This window comes from Phoca vitulina, unplaced genomic scaffold, assembly GCF_004348235.1.
Source record: "Phoca vitulina isolate PV1807 unplaced genomic scaffold, GSC_HSeal_1.0 scaffold21, whole genome shotgun sequence".
NCBI classification, from domain to species: domain Eukaryota; kingdom Metazoa; phylum Chordata; class Mammalia; order Carnivora; family Phocidae; genus Phoca; species Phoca vitulina.
The window spans coordinates 2,193,978-2,211,708 of record NW_022589724.1 but is presented as its reverse complement, the minus strand read 5'-3'; the positions used below and the strand labels follow the sequence as shown (position 1 = coordinate 2,211,708).

At 49.1% G+C, this 17,731-nt stretch overlaps 1 long non-coding RNA gene across 1 annotated transcript; it reads left to right on the top strand.

Moving 5' to 3' along the window:
* The first annotated feature begins 1,386 nt into the window (after positions 1 to 1,386).
* Positions 1,387 to 8,153, top strand: LOC116641137. Its single transcript, XR_004301139.1, has 2 exons — positions 1,387 to 1,771; positions 7,489 to 8,153. It is a non-coding gene; the product is annotated as an uncharacterized LOC116641137 (long non-coding RNA).
* The last annotated feature ends 9,578 nt before the right edge of the window (positions 8,154 to 17,731 follow it).

Here is a 17,731-nt window from a genome sequence, read left to right as displayed (position 1 = left end):
TGTTAATATACTACTCACTACTTCCCTTTAAATATTCATCCAGCTCCTTTTTATGGGCTAGCTCCTATGCTCCCCCATGTGGGCTGTGGGTGGGTCAGGCACTGGGGACAGGGACGAGTGAGGACAAAGCTTCGGACAGTTTCCTGACCTGGGGTAGGAGGGTTGTGGATGGAGATAGAAGGGAAGAAGCTGCCAGAGACACAATGACCAGTTGTGAACAGCATGCTGGTGACCGAGAAGGGAGAAAGTTTTGGCAAGGAGAAGGGGCTGAGATTGGGGGGTAACATCAGGGTCCAGGACACATTGTATGTGGCCACGGGGTGTCTGTCCCTAGAGACTTGGCCAGGTTGGGCAGAGGTGCATGTCTGTTTAATGGAATCAGAATCAGGAAGTTTTAGCACCGATATGGACTCTGTGTGTATTTATTGAGATAGGGTGAGGAGGAGGAGACAATGGTTAGAGATCACCTAGTCCAACCTGCCCATTCCACAGAAGAGAAAATCAAGGCCCAAAGAAAGAGAGGAGTGTCCCCAGGTTCCAGGTGCATCAGAAACTCTTCTTCACCTCCTCCCTCCAACTCCCACAGCTGTGATCTTTTCCTCTCAGAACCGCTCAGAAGACCGCAGGCTGGGAGACGCCCCAAGAGATCCCATCTCCTGACCACTGGACAGATGGAGAGACGCACCTGAGGTCACACCACGAGGCCGTGTCAGAACCGGGGCCAGAGTTCCCACCCTGTGATCTACCACCTACCCTCTCCCAGCTGCCCTTGAGCTCTCAGATGCAGGGACATGGCTCTGTGCCCCTGACCACAAAGCAGCCACCTGCCCTGACACCCCGAGCACACGGCAGTCTCCTCGCCCCCCACCCACTGCACCACAGGCGGGATCCTGGCACAGGCACCAGCAGGAGCAGCTGTGACGAAAACCTCTTGTCCTCACGCATCATGGCCTTTAGAGCCCCTTCAGTTCCCTCCTGTCGTGTAAGCCATCCCATTTTACAGACCAGACCACTGAGGCTGGGGAGTGTCAGAGCGTGTGAACCAGTCCTCTGGACCTCCCCGATCAAGTGCCCGGCTTCCTAAAGTGCTGTCCCTAAACTAGACTGCTCCCTGGGATTGGAATACGCCGCTTTGAAGGTGTTTAAAGCTCGGGGAGTTGGGCGGGGGGTCGGGAGGAGTCCCCACCAACTTTCCTTAACAAAGTCATCTTCCACAGCCTCCCAGATCAGCCTCCCAGAGGTGGTACCAGGCGGGTGCCCGTGTCCCCGTGGGAATAGCCGATGTGTGGACGACTGTTGCCCTCTGGTGGCTGAAGGACAAAGTGCTTCATCACCCACTGGGAGAACAAAGACGCCGTCTCCAGGCCTCCGCCACTGGCCACGGAGAGTGGCGGGGACAGGTTTTTATCCTGGGGGCCCTGGCCTTTGGTGCCGTGGCTCCACTGACGGAGGAGATGGACATCAGCTCAGGAGACCGCTGCCGAGGCCGGGCTGAGGGACTGAGTCTGGGGACTGAGGCGAAGATGCAGCTTGACTGTTGCTTTGGCAGGCGCTCGTCTGGGGGTGCTCTGGGGCTCGCCAGGTGTGGGTCCCCTTCAGAACCCACCCCGCCTGCCTCTCAGCTGCCACTGAAACCCGACCTCAAGGCCCAGCTCTCGCCCCCTGCAGGAAGCCTGGTTTGTTGTACCCCTCCCCCCCCCAACCCCACCGGACTCTGCCCCAGCAGGTGACAGCTGGTGACACCTCCGCTTCGCCTCTGCCACGGGTCAGGGTGAGTGGGGACTGTGGCTGATGTCTGCTCAACTTTAAATTTCTGAAGGCAGGGGCCGGGCTTGTTCGGCTCCCAGAATGACGCCAGGCCCAGCCTGGGGTGAGTGAGCACGTTTGCTGAATGAGCCCAGCCCCGCTTTGCTATGGGTTTGAGGATGAGGCCACAGAAAGAACTTCTGGGGAGGACTGAACAAGCCACCCGCCATGCATGTCTCCCCACTTCTCCAAGGAGCCCTCAGGGCCGCACCTGTTTGGCAGGTGTCCTCCGGGCCAGCCCCGGCGGAGCGGGTCAGCAGGACTGGGATGGATTCTGGGGGGTTAGCTCTATGCCTCTGTTTTGTCTTCTATACAATAGGAGCAACTCATACCGGTTGACCGTTACCAAACGTTAAGTGAGACAATGGATGAAAACCCATTAACACCATGGTCAGTCTTGTCAATAACCGCCGGGTTCTGGGCCCCGGGTAGGCCCGTCCCAGCTGCTCGCTCACTCGGTCCCGGCTGCAACTACGCAGGGTGGTGGGCCCGAGCCTGGGCGTGGGAACCAGGCTGCCTGAGTCTGAGTCCTTGCTCTGACACTCACCAGCTCTGGCACCTTAGGGGTGTTATCCAATTTCTCTGTGCCTCCGCCAGCCCATCCAGAAAAGGGCGATGACCCCAGCACTCCCATCACAGCGTTGTTTGAAGCATCCAATGAATGAACACCTATAAAGGGGCAAGAGCAGGGGCTACCACTTAGGAATGGTTCAGAAAAGCGAGCTCTTCCCGCATCACTATGTACAAGTGCTTGTCGGGAGCCTGGCTCAGCCCGGAGTGGTGTATCTCAAAGACGGAGCTGCCTTTTACATAAAAATTGGTATTTCTAATGCACGCGCTTGGGATAAGCTTCTTCATCCTGTGGCCAGCATGCCATTGGTGCGAGAGGAAAAACATCGTATGCCTGAAAGACATTTGTGGCTCAACGTGTACTGAATTATTTAATGAATTAAGAGGTTCTCTGTTCCTCCACATAGATTTGCACTGCCCTGCGTGGATCTGTAAGACGGCAATAACCTATAACCGAGACGCTGGCCGTGATGGCCACACTCTGCCACCACCGAGCAGAGACCAGTGACTGAGAGAGGAGCCATCCATCTCCCGAGAACCCTGAAGACCGTCGTGTTAACCCAGGACCATTTAATATTTTCATTAATGACTTGAAGGATGGAATCGAGACCCAGCTAATCAGATGTCCGCACAATACAAAGCTGGAAGGGATCTTAGCTACTTTGGAGGACAAGATTAAAATGCGATCCAAGCTTGACGAATTGCAGAGATGGGCCTAAATCAATAAAGAGAACGGCAATAAAGACAAATGTGAGCTGCCGTGCACAGAGCTGAGGAAATTATCCGGGTACCAAAGGGCGACGAGAGAAATGAGTTTTGAGGGGGCCGGGAGGAGCTACCTGGAGGTAAATTCATCAAGTCATAGTATTTGTACAGTGGAGAGGCTCAGCTCTGTCATCTAGTGGACCTCAAACATCAGTGAGTTTTAAGACTTACTTACTAGGAGAGCTTGGAAAAATGCAGATGTCCAGGCCCTGGGCCCAAGATTATGGCTCAGGAGGCCTGGAGTGGGGCGAAGATGATTCTGGTGCTGGCCGTCCCCGGGTGGCCAGAGCCTGAGAGGGAAGCAGGCAGCCTCTGACCGCACCGCTGGTTCCCAAATGTTGACTCTAGAACACTTGTCCCATGGTGCTCTGCAAGAAGTGACTTCCATGAGCAAATCAGCTTGGAAATGCTCCCTTTTAGAAAGAAAAACAAAAAGTCACAAAGTAAGTGAGCATGTTTATGACTCCAAATTTTTCTGCAATTAAATAAACAGCTTAACTTAGTTTAATCCAGAGTCTCCCAAGCTTGTGACCAGGGAGCCATTTCTTCATGTGACATGGAGCAACAGCCTGTGGAACACACTTCAGAAAATGGGATTCCCACTCAAGACCCTCCCTCGTCAAATTCTCCAGGATGTCTCAGTCCTCTTCACTGCCCTGTGCTGAAATGTATCCAGGGGTCTGGACCTTGAAATCATTTTGAATGCTGCTCTGTCAGACTTCCCTGGGTCCTCTAACATTTAAGGAGAGGGTGAACAAAAACTTGCTAGAGGCTTCTATTGCCTGTTAACAGTGCACCGGGTATCCCAGATTAAGAAAGGGAGGGACGGAGCCTTTCCTACTTTGTTCATTGTCTTCCTTGAGCTTGTGTCAAAAACTGCTAGTTGCCTCCCCATGCCTATTCTCTTTGCTGTCTTAATCACAGAATCCCCATAGCGCTGAAGGGGGCCATGTGTCTCACTATAAAACCACACTTCTCAGCCTCCTTTGCAAATGAGGTGGTCAGTTAGATGCATGCAGAAGTCACTGGGGAGATTTCTGGGGAATTACTTTAAAAGGAACTTACATATTTGGAAGGCACCCTTTTGCCTCTTCCTCACTTCTTCTTCCTGCCTGGGACACAGATACAGTGGGAGGAGCACTGGCAGCCATCTTGGGCCATGAGGTGAACCCACAGATGGAAGCCACTCACTAAGTAAGGATGGTAGGGCAGAAAGCAGATTTTGATGGCACTGTGAAGCCAACAGAGCAACCCTGTCCTGCCTAAGAGAAAAAGATGCATCCTTCTTTGGTTTAAGCCATTAGTTTTCAGGTCTCTTGCTACCAGCAGTTAAATGCAATTTTGAATCCACAGAGAGCAGAACCATCAAAGCCTTTTTGTCATTTTTCACAAATCTCAGCCATGCTGGGCTGCCATCCTGACCATGTCTCTACGGGTCCTTGCTGTACCTGTGCATGTTTGTGCGTGTGCGTGTGTGTGCGTGCGTGTGTTCTTATCCCGTCTTTGGCGTGAGGTGGTTATGTTGCTTGGCCCTGCAGTCTTTTGTGCAGCCATGCCTGTGTCTTTGGCTGCCTCTCCCTTTTCTCCTCTACTGGAATTAAGCACAGAATGGAAACAACTCAGAATGACATTTTTGAGAGCTTCACATCTTTCTGGACCAAACTTCCCTTTTGGGACCTCTGTCCCTGGAACACTTTTTTCTAAAGTTCTGTAAGCAGCATTCCTGTGTGAAACCAGTGAGCGGCTCCTGAGACTAGGGGGGCTGCATGGAAACTCCATCTCGAGCATTCCCTTATATCACCGACGGGACTTGCTGAAAAGGCAAGGAAAGTCATGCAATTGCAAGAAAAAACGAGAACTGAGCATACTATGTCCTCTCTCCCCCTGGCTGCCTCCTAGAGCCAGAGGCCAGTGGAGCTTCTGAGCTGGGCTGCTCGGCTCTGTTAGCACCCCTCTTACCCTCCACCCCTCCACCGCCTGGAGCAGGCTGCGTTTGGCCATGTAGGCACCTGCCTAAAGAGAAAGGGAGATCCTCTGGAGTTCCCCTTTGCCTCTGGCCATGTGGCCTCAAATGCAACAGAGAGGTCTTTGAACTTTTCCTGTCTTGTTCTTTGACTGGAAAGTCCATTTGCCAGGAGCTTTCTTCCAGGATCAGACCTGGTGAGGCTGTTGCACTTTCCAAGATCACATGGGAGACTCCTGCGAGAAGGGACTCGCGTCCGGTGAATGCCTGGGGGCTGACAGCTGCACACACCCATCGCCTGCACCCCTGCCTTGTTCTCCTCCTCTTCCTGATGCCCTGAACCAGCTTCACTGACTTTGCCGCAAGGCCTCTTCGCTGTTCGCATTGTGACCCCGAGGTGCATTCCAAACCCGCACAGAAAGTCTATTTTCTCCCAATAACACAGGCCACCTGCTCACCCCTGAAGACAGCCAGGGGACTGGTGTCATGCATTCCACATTCCCAGTGCCTCCTGGTGATTGAGGAAGCGCACGGACACATGAATGAATGCTGAATAAACACCGAACACATTAAATACTTATAAACTTGTACCAACTGTGTTACTGCCATCAGGAAGAAGTTGAAGGCAAATCTCACAAGGTTTTACTCAAGGATAACCAGACTCTTATCCCTGATACTCAACACCAAAGCGGACCCCACTCTTTCTGCACAGCCCCCCAGATGGTAGCCTCTCCCTATAAATAAAATTGTTGCCCCTAAAAATTCCATGGAATTCAAGAGGTACGCATCTCCTATGTCATGTTTTTCAACCTGCTCCCTGGATTGCATATCAGGTGCCCCGTGCTTGTCTTCGGCCTCCTTTGGCCAAATAAACCAGTCAGGGCTCAATTCTCCAATTGACTGGATGGCTCAGGGAACAAACCCTCAAATCTGATTACAGGAAAATTCATTACTTGAAGTCTTCCCTCAGGGTTCAGAGCTCATAAAAGAAACCTCCAGTGGCCCTGGCTTAGGGGAAAAGAGGCCCCTGTGCGGTGAATCTACACATTGGCAATAATTAACCTGAACTAATTATGGTCAAGCCCCCAGTCAGTCTTCCCAGAGCAGGGCTGCCTCGAGACAAGCCCTTGATCTTGATATGAAAGAGCATGACCCAGATGGGATCCTCCAGCAGGCAAAGCTGGGGCACGTTGTAGGCTCACTCACCGGCAGGGACGCGGTTAGAGCCCCAGCCAGGCGAATGCGCGAGGACGCCCTCCCGGGAATCTGCTGCCGGATCCATCGGGATCTCAGAGCAAAGACGACCAAAAATATCAACACATAAAGACAGACAGCAAACTAGGATCGATTTGCACATTTTGCTTAATATGTTAACAGATGACATGGAAAATCAGGGAAAAATGAATTTGGAAGAAATATTCTTTTCTTCCAAAAGAAAAAAATAGTCAATTGTAAGGAAAGATTGTTTGCCACAGAAATAGCCGCCAGTCCACATCATCACGTGGTCTTTTCAATGTTCAGCCTCACTCTAGAAATAAAACCATGAAAAAAAAATCATACACTGAGAGAATGTCTTGTCTTTTGAGATGGGCAATGTGGTTTCTGATGTTAATGCACGTATTCACAAGGGGGGGCAAATCGGGCAACCCCCTCCCCTGCTGGTGACAATAAATCGTGCAACTTTTAGAAGGCAATTTGTCAATAGATAACAGAAGTCTTAAAATATGCATGTCCTTTAATCTTGTCACTTAACAACTTTATCCCTGGGGGCAGTGGTTTTCAAGCAGGGGCTGTTTTGTCACCCAGGGGACACTTGGCAATCTGTGGATATTGCTTGTCAGGATATTGGGGGGGGGGGGCTACTGCATCTAGCGAGTAGAGGCCAAGGGTGCTGCCCAGAACCCTGCAATGCACAGCTCAGCCCCAACAATAAGAATTATTGGTCCGAATGTCAACAGCGTCACTGTTCAGAAACCCTGCTTTAGGGGAGAAACTCAGGTAAGTACACAGGAATATATATCCAAGGCTATTCAAGGCAGCGTTGTATAAAAAGTTGAAAGATTAAAAACAGCGCACGTCAACGGGGACTCGCTCAATAAATCGTACTTGGCGCATACACTAGAATACCAGAAAGCCACTAAAAATTAAATAAATCTGTTTGTTAACATGGAAATACATTCATCATATAGTGCTAAATGAGAATATCTGATTTCAAAATCATACGCCTGGTAGGATACTGCTTTTTGTACATACGGGTACAGAAAACCATCTAAATGCTTGAAACCACCATGTCACGCTCGACAGTGGTTTTCTCTAGATGGAAACATGATAGGTGATTTCAATTGTTTCTTTTAGCCCATCAGTGTTTTCTATTTTTCTTCCAGAAGCACGGCCAAGGGGGCCTTGCAATGCAGCATTTGAGACGGAGGACTGGAGAGTCAGACGCTGACGGTCCTGGCTGGGTCCTCTCCAAGCCATGGCAAGACCCGACAGATCTGGTACCAGGAGCCTGCATTCCCCGGAGACGGGCTCACCCCCCACCCCCATAAAGTCACCTCAGGGCATGGTGTTATTTCCCTTTTCTCTTCCTGGAAACCACCCAAAGCAACAATTTTTACTAAACCTGGAGACATTTAAAATTCCAGAAGCAAAATTATTTGTAAGGGCTGTCCAAAGCAGGGAAATAAGGCCAGAGACTGAACAGGAAGAACATATGAGGAAGTGGAGAGAAAGCCACCAGATAGAATTCTAAAACGAGAGACACCCCCACATGCAAAACTGGAGTGGCTTATTTATAGCAGTGGGAAAGTAGGGGTTACCGGCTAGCAAAAGGTCATTTTCTGAACATGGTTGGGTTTGAAGAAACGGAGCAGGTGAGCTAAATGAGAAGTCACCCAAACTAGCGAATTTGCAGGAAGCAGTTTCCCTCTGAAGCAGCTGAGGAGATGGCAAAAACAAACACCTCTCCCCCCAACAAAAGAAAAACCCGAATAAAAACCAGCTTCTTTACCTCCATTGGCTGGGGAGCAATAAAGGCTAAACAAACTCATGTACCATACCCTTGCATTATTTTTTAAAACATCATTGTACTGGGGACATAGTGGTGAAGCAGTCACACATGCTTCCTGCCCCTGCAGAGCTCCCAATCTGGTGGGGGAGCCAGAAGTCAGTCACATAATTCCACAAATTCCAAAGCAATATGGGGGGGGTAGGAGCCTGGGCTTTGGAGGTAGACAAACCCAGGATCTAGCCCCTACTACGCCACGAACCCTCTCAGAGACTGCTTACCTGCCCAACGGGGAGAAGTACAAGAGCACCTACCTCGTAGGATCGTTGTGGGGTCTAGCAACGGTAATGGGGACTTACTTAAAGGGAAGTGAGTGCAGTGTCCAGCACGTGGCAGGTGCTTACTAGATGCTTTGGCTACCGCTGGCATTAATACCACTGACAGTATCCGTAGCGTGAGAGTATTATGAAGGGCAAACCGAAGTTGTCCTAAGAGCCTCATCCCAGAGCAGGGTGGGAGGAGGTCTCCTTTAGATGGCGGGTCATGAAAGCCCAAGGAAACAGAACAGGAGTCTCTGGGAATTTACAAAAATCTGGGGGATGATTTGGATTCCGCCAGTGTGTGGCACCGGTATTCTAGCTGAACTTAGCTGGATCTCAGGGGCCAGGAGACCCCTGCTGACATCTGCGCCTATTATAAAGCAGAGGGCCCCCACCCCCCACCCCATCCTGTCTCTCCTGTCAGCAGGTGCGAGCAGCCTGGCAGGAGCTAATGAAATGTTTACTGAAAAGATTAGCTTGTCAGTGGAGCCTGGACAGATGGCTATTGATCCTCTGCTCGTCTGTCATCCCTACCGCATCTGAGACTAGGTGTGGGAGCAGGTCCTCGCTGACCCAGAGCTCAGGGTGGGGGCTCAGGCCCCAGGTCCAGTGGCACACGGGAAAAGAGGTTTGCAATGTGAGAAGGTCTCTGAGATCTAGGGCGTTGTCAGAGTGGCCTCTGAGTCCCTGGGGGGGGGACCCCTCCTCTGGGGTCATGGAAAAAGCACAGGAAATCGCAGACTGGTGTTCAAATCCTGCCTTGAAATTTTTTGTGACCTCAGGCTCCGTGAGACTCAATTATTCTCATCCGTAAAGTGGGAACAACACCACCTACCTCATGGAGGTGTTTCAAGGCCTAAATCAGGAAGTAGATATCAAAATTCGAAGAACTAACATTGTTGAAGGGATGTGTGATCTTAAAAATGTGAGAAGTGAACCCACAATGAGAACTCTTGTCCTAGTCCCTGAATTCTTTTAACGTGAAACGCCATTTGGTGGTCTTGAGGAGTCTGGCTTGTAGGATGTTCTCAAGAATTTGACTTTTGACCTGAGGGCAATGCTGAGCCACTGAGGGGTGTGACTTGATAAACTATAGGTTTAGCAAGATCATTCTGGCAGTAGGGGAACAAGGCCGGAATTTGTCAGAGCTAAAGTAATGGCAGTAGGAATACAGAGGCCCCTTGGAGTTCGAAGGTATAGGCCTTGATGATTAATTGACTGGCTGATTGGACGTGAGAGATGGGGGGATGGATGACTCCCATGTGCATGGTGACCCTTTCAGTGAGATGGGGAGCCCCAGGAAGAAGCAGACAAGGGGAAGACAATGAGCTTATCTGGAACACTGTGAGCATGAGATGCCTGTAAGACTCCCAAGTAAGATCGTATCCCAGGTGGTTGATCATGAGCCTACTGCTCAGGAGTCAGATCTGGACTCCACAGGATTCTGGAGTCCTCAACGTCATCATCACCATCACTTGGTTGGTAATGGAGGCCGCCAGAGTGCACAGGGCTCCCAGGAGGATGCCTGATGAGGAGAGAAGGGGCCTGGGGGACAGGCAGAAGGAGATGCCTGTATATGGAAGAGCGGTTTGGTGGAAGCCAAGGGAGAGTGAGTTTCAGGAAGGAGGGAGGCAGTGATCAACAGTAGAAAATTATATAGAAAGATCCTTTTTTTTTTTTAAACCCTAAAACGGGCCTTCTGAATTTAGGAACAAGGAGGTTATTTTGAACTTGGGAAAGCGTTTCTGTGGGGCAAGTGAGAGTGGGTGGCACCGAGGGTAGGCAGCGGCCCCACAGCCAGGGAGAGGAGGAGGGGGCTGGCCCTGCAGGGCACTGCCGGAGAGCTAAGACTAGGACCCGGTCCTGGCCAGTACTGCAATGTGGGGGAAGAATCCAGGACACAGAGAGAGGGGGTTGAGACAGAGGAGAAAGGAATGAGATTCCCGAGGGCACGCAGACCCAGGGCCCGGGGAGGGGCCTCAGGACCCCTCTACAACTACACGGCAGCCTTCAGTGAACAGGGAGGGCAGTTGAGCCCCAGCAGGGAGGAAGGAACGCTAAGCAGAACCCACACCCCTTCGCTGTGTCTATCCTCTTGGGGCAGGAGGTGAGGCCCTCTGATAAGGACATGGAGGGATGGGGTAGGGAATGAAGGCAAGGCAGAGGCAGGACGAAGTGGGGCGCAGGAAAGGCCTGCCAGGCTGGTGGAGGCCCCATGGGAAGGCCCCCAATGTGAGCCTGAAGAGCTGGGATGGAGCGAGGTGGACGATTCAGACAGGCGGGAACTGGGACCTGACGGCGGGGACTGCGGGGAGGAGGGTCTGCAAGGACCCCACCCCCACCCCGATTGCCGGGCCGGGGGAGGCGGGCGCCATCCCACCCAAATGCGCACGCGGGGAGAGGCAGCGAGAACAGGCTGCGTGGGGACTCTGCCGCTGCGGTCCACAGAAGCTTCTCGCTCCGCATGGGCCGGAACGGTGACCCAGCCTGGTCCCCAGGCGCCCAGAGGGCGCGGCTCGGCACTTCAGCCCTCAGTTGCACCCGGCGGGTGGAGCGAGCGGCAGGGCAGGCGGGGAGCGGCGCGCTACCGACCCCGTGGCCCCTGGCAGCCCCCTGCCTTCTTCTCGGCCTCAGTTTCCCCACCCAGACAATAAGCAGAGCGTTTCCAGGAATCCCTTAGGCCCTGGCTCCGGGCGGACGTTCTGCCGCGGCAAGTTTCGCCGGGGCGCGGGTCACAGCCTGCGAGCGGGGCGGGCGAGGGGGGCGCGCGGAGCCCGGCCCCAAACACCTGCGCCCACGCGACCCCCCGAGCCGAAGGTGCGGCGTGTCCTGTTAATTAATGGCTTCTTTCGAGGTTATTAAGTTAGGCTGGGAGGTGTGTGGCCTTTCTTCCTACTGCCCTTCCAATTAACCGGCACTTGCTTGGTAAATGTTAATTTAGAGGAGGAGGAAGCCAGGCCGGCAACAATGCAGCCTCTAAGGCAGGTTAATTGCTGCTAAGTTTGCGCCTGCAGCCTTACCCCCCCCCCCCCCCCCCCCCCCCGTGATTAAGGGTTTTGGAGTCCAGGCTGAAACCCTGGAGGGTCAGCTGAGGCTTAACCCCTTGGTGACCACACGGGGACGGAGAAAAACCCCAGTGGGTCCTCCTGGGTTTTGAGCAAGGGTGTGTGCTCACGGTGCGCCCCTGGCCTGTGAGACGGGCAGGTTGGACCCCTTCCACGGGTTTGTCCTGAGAGTCAGGTATCCATCAAGAGAATGTTGGCAAAAATGCTTCAGGCCACCATAGCATCAGCCAGCACCCACCTCTAGCCCCTCACGTAATTACCATTTGTTTTTTGCTATGAGAAAGGTTAAGACTTACTCTCGTAGCAACTTACAAGTATGCAGTACAGCATTACTAGCTATAATCACCATGCTGTACGTTAGAGCCGCCAAACTTGTTAATCTTATAACCGGAAGTGTTAAGACCAATATCTTCCTTTGACCAGTATCTTCCCATCCTCCCTCCCCGCCCCCAACTACCATTCTTGGCTTCTATGAATTTGGCTTTTTAAAATTCCACATATACATGATTTACATATGAAATACATATCAGGTAGCATTTGTCTTTGTCTGGCTTATGTCACTTAGCATAATGTCCTCTCAAGTTTCATCCAAGTTGTTGAGAATGGCAGGATTTCCTCATTTCTCATGGCTGAATAATATAGCTCATTTATCTTATATACATGTATCATATGTCTATCTCACATCTTCTTCATTCATCTGTTGAAGGACATTCAGGTTGTGTCCACATCTTGCTTATTGTGAATAATGCTGCAATGAATATGGGAGTGCAGATATCCCCTCGAGATGCTATTTTCATTTCCTTCTTTTTTATTTTTAAGATTTTATTTATTTATTTATTTAAGAGCGCGAGAGAGCACGAACAGGGGGAGAGGGAGAGGCAGGCTCCCGCCGAGCAGGGAGCCCGATGCGGGGCTCCATCCCAGGACCCTGGGATCACGACCTGAGCTGAAGGCAGACGCTTAACCTACTGAGCCACCCAGGTGCCCCCATTTCCTTCTGATATATGCCCAGAAGTGGGATTCCTGGATCATATGGCTGTTCTAGTTCTAATTTTTTGAGGAAACTCCCTGCTGTTTTCCATAGTGGCTGCACCATTTATGGATTCTTTCAATGGATTACCTATTCGAAAAATAAAATTTTAAAAAGGATATCCATTCGGCAAGAAGCTCCTACACTCCTAAGCACCCTTGTGACTGGAGGGTGTAGTTATGAGCCGGGCAGGGTTCAGACAGGCAGAGGGAGTGAGGAAAATCAGGAAGACACAAATATGCCAGTTCTGTGGTGGCCAAGGTTGCAAGGAAGCAGCCCCTATAGATCATCTCTCTGTTCCGAGACTGATCCCATCCACCTCACCCCCCAACACACAAACCTTTTCTCCTCCCCACCAACCTAGGTGGATTCCTGGCCTCTTTTCAGAAAGGGTAGAAACAGAAAGTTCAGAGTAGATGCTGTCCCATTTCCAGTGCTTTCTCTCACAAGATCAATTCAGAGCACTGGAACCCAGCACAGGAGTGGCAGGGGGGGAGGGGAAGATGGACGGAGGGAAAAGACCTTTTGAGGAGGCCTTCAGGAGTCAGCTCATTCTTCCGCTGAATCATCTATACTCAGAGCTGCTGGAGGCGGCACCAGGGCTGGGATCACAGGCGGGCCCGCTGGGCGGCCGCTGCCGCACCATCTTCTACCACGTAGACTCCAGAAAGAGGCAAGATGGGTGGAAATGAATTTACTGGAACTTCTCACAAAGATTATTCTGTGTGGTTACAAGATTTCAATAAATCTCTTTTTTTAGAGGGGAAGGAGGAATGAGTCATCTGAGTGACATGCTTGGGTAAGAAACTGTCTCAGAGTAGAGTGGGCTGGGTTTGGGTTTCACCAGGGGGGCCGTGGGCACATTTGCAGGCAGAGCTCATTTTGCCAGCTCAGAAGAGAAGCCGGGCTGGCGGCCGTCACCTACAATCCTCCTTCTCAAACGGGGCGCAGCCTCTTCAAAAAGTAGCGGTTTGGGGGACACCTGCGTGGCTCAGTTCGTTGAGTGTCTGACTCTTGGTTTTGGCTCAGATCATGATCTCAGGGTCCTGGGATCGAGCCCCACAGTGGGCTCCATGCTCAGCAGGGAGTCTGCTTGAGATTCTCTCTCTCTCTCTCTCTCTCTTGCTCTCTCTCAAATAAATAAATAAATCTTTTTTAAAAAAGCAGCTGTTTGGTACAATATCATTTATGTAAAAATGGACAGGGGGCTATATATATGTATGTGTGTATGTATGTGTATATATGCATGTGTGTATGTATACCTATGTTAGTCCATGCATGAAATATCCTGGAAGGATCCAGCAGTGTGTTCACACTGGGTGCCTCCAAGGGGAATTGAGTAGCCCAGAGATTGTCTCAGTTAGCGGATAGGATAGGCTGCTGTAAAAAGTGACCCCAGGATACAAGGTTTAAACAGGATAGCATTTCATTTCTCTCCCACATACCAGGGCTGGTATAATGGCAATGAAGGGTCAGGGACTCCCAGGCTCCTTCCGTTTTGTTGTTCTGCCATCCCTACGGTGTTGCCCAGCTCTGCATAGACAAGGACGGCTCCGCACCACATCTGCATTCTGGCCAACAGGAAAGGGGGAGTCAAGGAATCAGCAGGCACATCCATGTCCTTCAGAGGAGCCCCACAATGTCGAGCACACTGCTCCACTCACCTACCATTGGGCAGAACTCAATCACTTGGCCACACCGAGGAAGTGTCCTCAGCTGAGCAGTCATGAGCCTGGCTAAAATTGGGGGCTTTATTTCTAACAGAAGAAGGAAAGAATAGACAGAAGGGGACAACTAGTGGTCTTTATTTGCACTAGGATGAAGAGGACATTTTCACTTTATATATCCATCTTATACCTTTCAAACCATGTGCATTAAGAAAAATTTTAAGTTGGAACAATATATTACATTGGAGGTCACAAATTGAGCACATGCATCCACCTCTCCACTATGCCATGGACTCATTAGAATAAAATATAAGGTATTTTTAAAAGAATTAAATCATATCAGTGCTAGAAAACAAAAGAGGGTGGCAGCAGATCAGAAAGTCTGAGAAAATGCAGGAAGCTGGAAGTAGATGGAAATGGATTAACTGAGAAAGAGCAAAGGTAAACCATAGGCCCTAACTCCAGGACCAAGGACTTCCTTCTCAAGGGACTTCCAGAGAAGCTCCCAACTCAGACCCAAGAACTCAAAAACAGAAATACAGGGCATCATCAGAATAACTGAGCAAAGGACTGCACTTGGTAGGGGCCCCCACCTTTCTCTCTTGCCCCTACCCCCAAACCATAAGGAGAAACTGTGTTTCTTGGGTCCCTACAACTCAAAACTTACTCTCCAAAAACTGTGGATGATCTATCCTAAGGGATAGATCCTAATATGGGTGTCAAAACTCAACAGAGAAGTGGAATAGAGCTTAAAGACTCTGTAGACATTCACAAGGGACATTTATGTCAGGGGAGAAGGGTATTGCTCAGTCCAAAAGGAGAACATAGTGAAGTGCTCCAGTCCGTTACTGAAAACTCTTCTTACAGTGGCAAGTATGAACATCCACAGCTTGCAATCTAGAGCTAAGCCTGCTGACAACCCAGCCCAACCACTCCCAGCAGCCTAGAGCCAGCCCTCCCCTTCAAAAAAGAGGCCGCCTGGGAAATGGGCCTTACCAGCTACTTAGGCACATTAATCTAGTCCTTCATTTATGAAAGGGGATGGAGAGCCACGGGTCACCAAATGTTTGAGGAAAAGCAATAGCAGGAAAGCTAAACAAAGAAAAATAAAAGGAGCCACCTTGGAAAAAACAAGACACAGTAGGGAATGTTCAAGAAGAAAACTCTAAGTATCTTTGGACAGATTTGAGAGTATGTTAAATCTCTAAAACAAGAGCTAGCTGCCATTAAAAAGGGAGCCATCAGGAGAACAAGAAATCATTTCTGTACATTTGAAAGGACTGTCAAAATTTAAAAATCCAGCAAACAGAAGGAATAATATGGCCAAGACTTAAAACCAGACCAGTTATCAGGAAGTCAGTGAAATCTACAACACAGGAAAAAATACAAAGCAGTGAAAAATGAAAGAAAAGTCCATAGACAGAGGAAAGATCCAGGAGGTTCACATCCATTCATTCAATAGGAGTGTAAGAAAGAACAACAAAACAACAAAGATAAAAAAAGAAAAAAGAAAAGAAAAAGGAAGGGGGGAGGGGCGCCTGGGTGGCCCAGTCGTTAAGCGTCTGCCTTCAGCTCAGGTCATGATCCCAGGGTCCTGGGATCGAGCCCCACATCGGGCTCCCTGCTCTGCGGGAAGCCTGCTTCTCCCTCTCCCACTCCCCCTGCTTGTGTACCCTCTTCTCGCTGTGTCTCTCTCTGTCAAAAAAAGAAATAAAATCTTTAAAAAAAGAAAGAAAGAAGAAGGAAGGGGGGAGATCAAAGACATAACAGAAAATTTTTCTTAGCTAGGGGAAAACACAAATCTTCAGATTGAAAGAGCCCCCACCAAGTACCAAGCAGGATAAATAAAAACAAGATTCAGACTTAGATACTTACCGAAATTTCAGATCTCCAAGAACCATGATAAAATCTCAAAGTCTTCCAGAAAGAAAAAAAATAGGTCAGCTACCAAGGAGTGCAAATTTGACTAACATCAGACCTCACATCAAAAATACTTTTAAGCCATACCTTTAAAATTCCAATCAACTATGAACTTGAGCCTAAATTATACTTTCAGCCAAATCAGCAGTCAGCTGTGCTGGGAAATCTTATGATGACGGCACTCAAATTCACAAATCACTCAAGGGGGTACTGCAGCAAAGCAAAAGGAATGCAAGAGTGCAAGGAACATGAGATTAAAACAAACTAATAAAGGACTGTGATAGCTGAGTAACAGTGAGGAAAGTAAAAATGAAATTAAAAGGCAGCTTTGACATAGGGACTATAATCAATAATATGGTAACAACTCTGTATGATGACAGTTGGTCACTAGACCTACCACGGTGATCAAGTCATCATGTATACGGATATCGAATTACTATGTTGTACACCTACAACTCATAGAATATTGTATGTCAACTATAATTCAATTTAATTAACTTTAAAAATAAAGTGGGAAATTCCATTAAAAAAAAAAGAGACAGCTTTGAACCTTGACAATTTTGTGGTCGTCAAGTACGTGGGATTTTCTTTATTTTACTGTAGATCTGATTTCATTTTGTTCTGCTGTGATTAATATTTACATAACCACAGTATGGTAAATGCTATTTTTATTGGGTTTAAGTATTCAGAGGTTCAAGCCTGGAAGACTTGACTATGGTTCTGGAATAGAATGTAAATGTTATAAACCATGAAAATAGGAAGAATGACGATGGTATGTATTGATGTGGAAGAATGCACACTCTGTGAGGAAGCAAATGTAAGTTGCAGAGTAATAGGAATAGTATGACCCCATTGATATATATACATATTGTTATAGATGTATTTTACATGCCCAGTAAAACACCTGGAAAACCATCATTCACTTTTACTGTCTACACTTCTGTATCTTTTTGAATTTTTAACAAGCAGGCATAGCTTTTGTAATTAAAAAATTTTAAATAGAAATATTAGTTTGAAGATTTACTTAATTATTAGCCTGCTTGACGGACTTGGGGTTTTTGGTAAGGCCCAAACAAAAAACCCTGAGTAAAAAGAACTACATGTTGTGGAACCCACAATCTAAAGCGAGGCAGAAATGTTGGCTGTTCTAAATTTGTAAAAACGAAACAAAACAAAACTCTCTGCAGTCCAAAAACCAGTGAAAGATCAACACTGCCATCTGCTGAAGACTTCTTGGAGAATAGGCTGAGTTGGGAAGGCTTTCTGTTTTGTTTTATAAATAATATTTATTACCTCCTGAGACCGGCACAGACCTGAAATCTATCTTCTACCAGGAGCAATGGACTACTAGCAATATGAGTAAGAAATCAGGATCATACAGAGAGATGCTTGGGAAGCCATGGGCAATGGTTCCAGAAATGGAGTTTTGTTCAGCCTAGCAAAGAGCTGACCCAAGGGACAACATGGTCTCTTCTGACAGGGCTACCCTGGGGCAAAGGCTTGGTGTGTGGGACCAATGACGAGGAGAGATAGCATACTGGAAAGGACCTTTTCATAAGTATTCCTCTCTAAAAATAACTTACACTGTCCTGTGAAACAGTGAATGCATCCCTGGTCA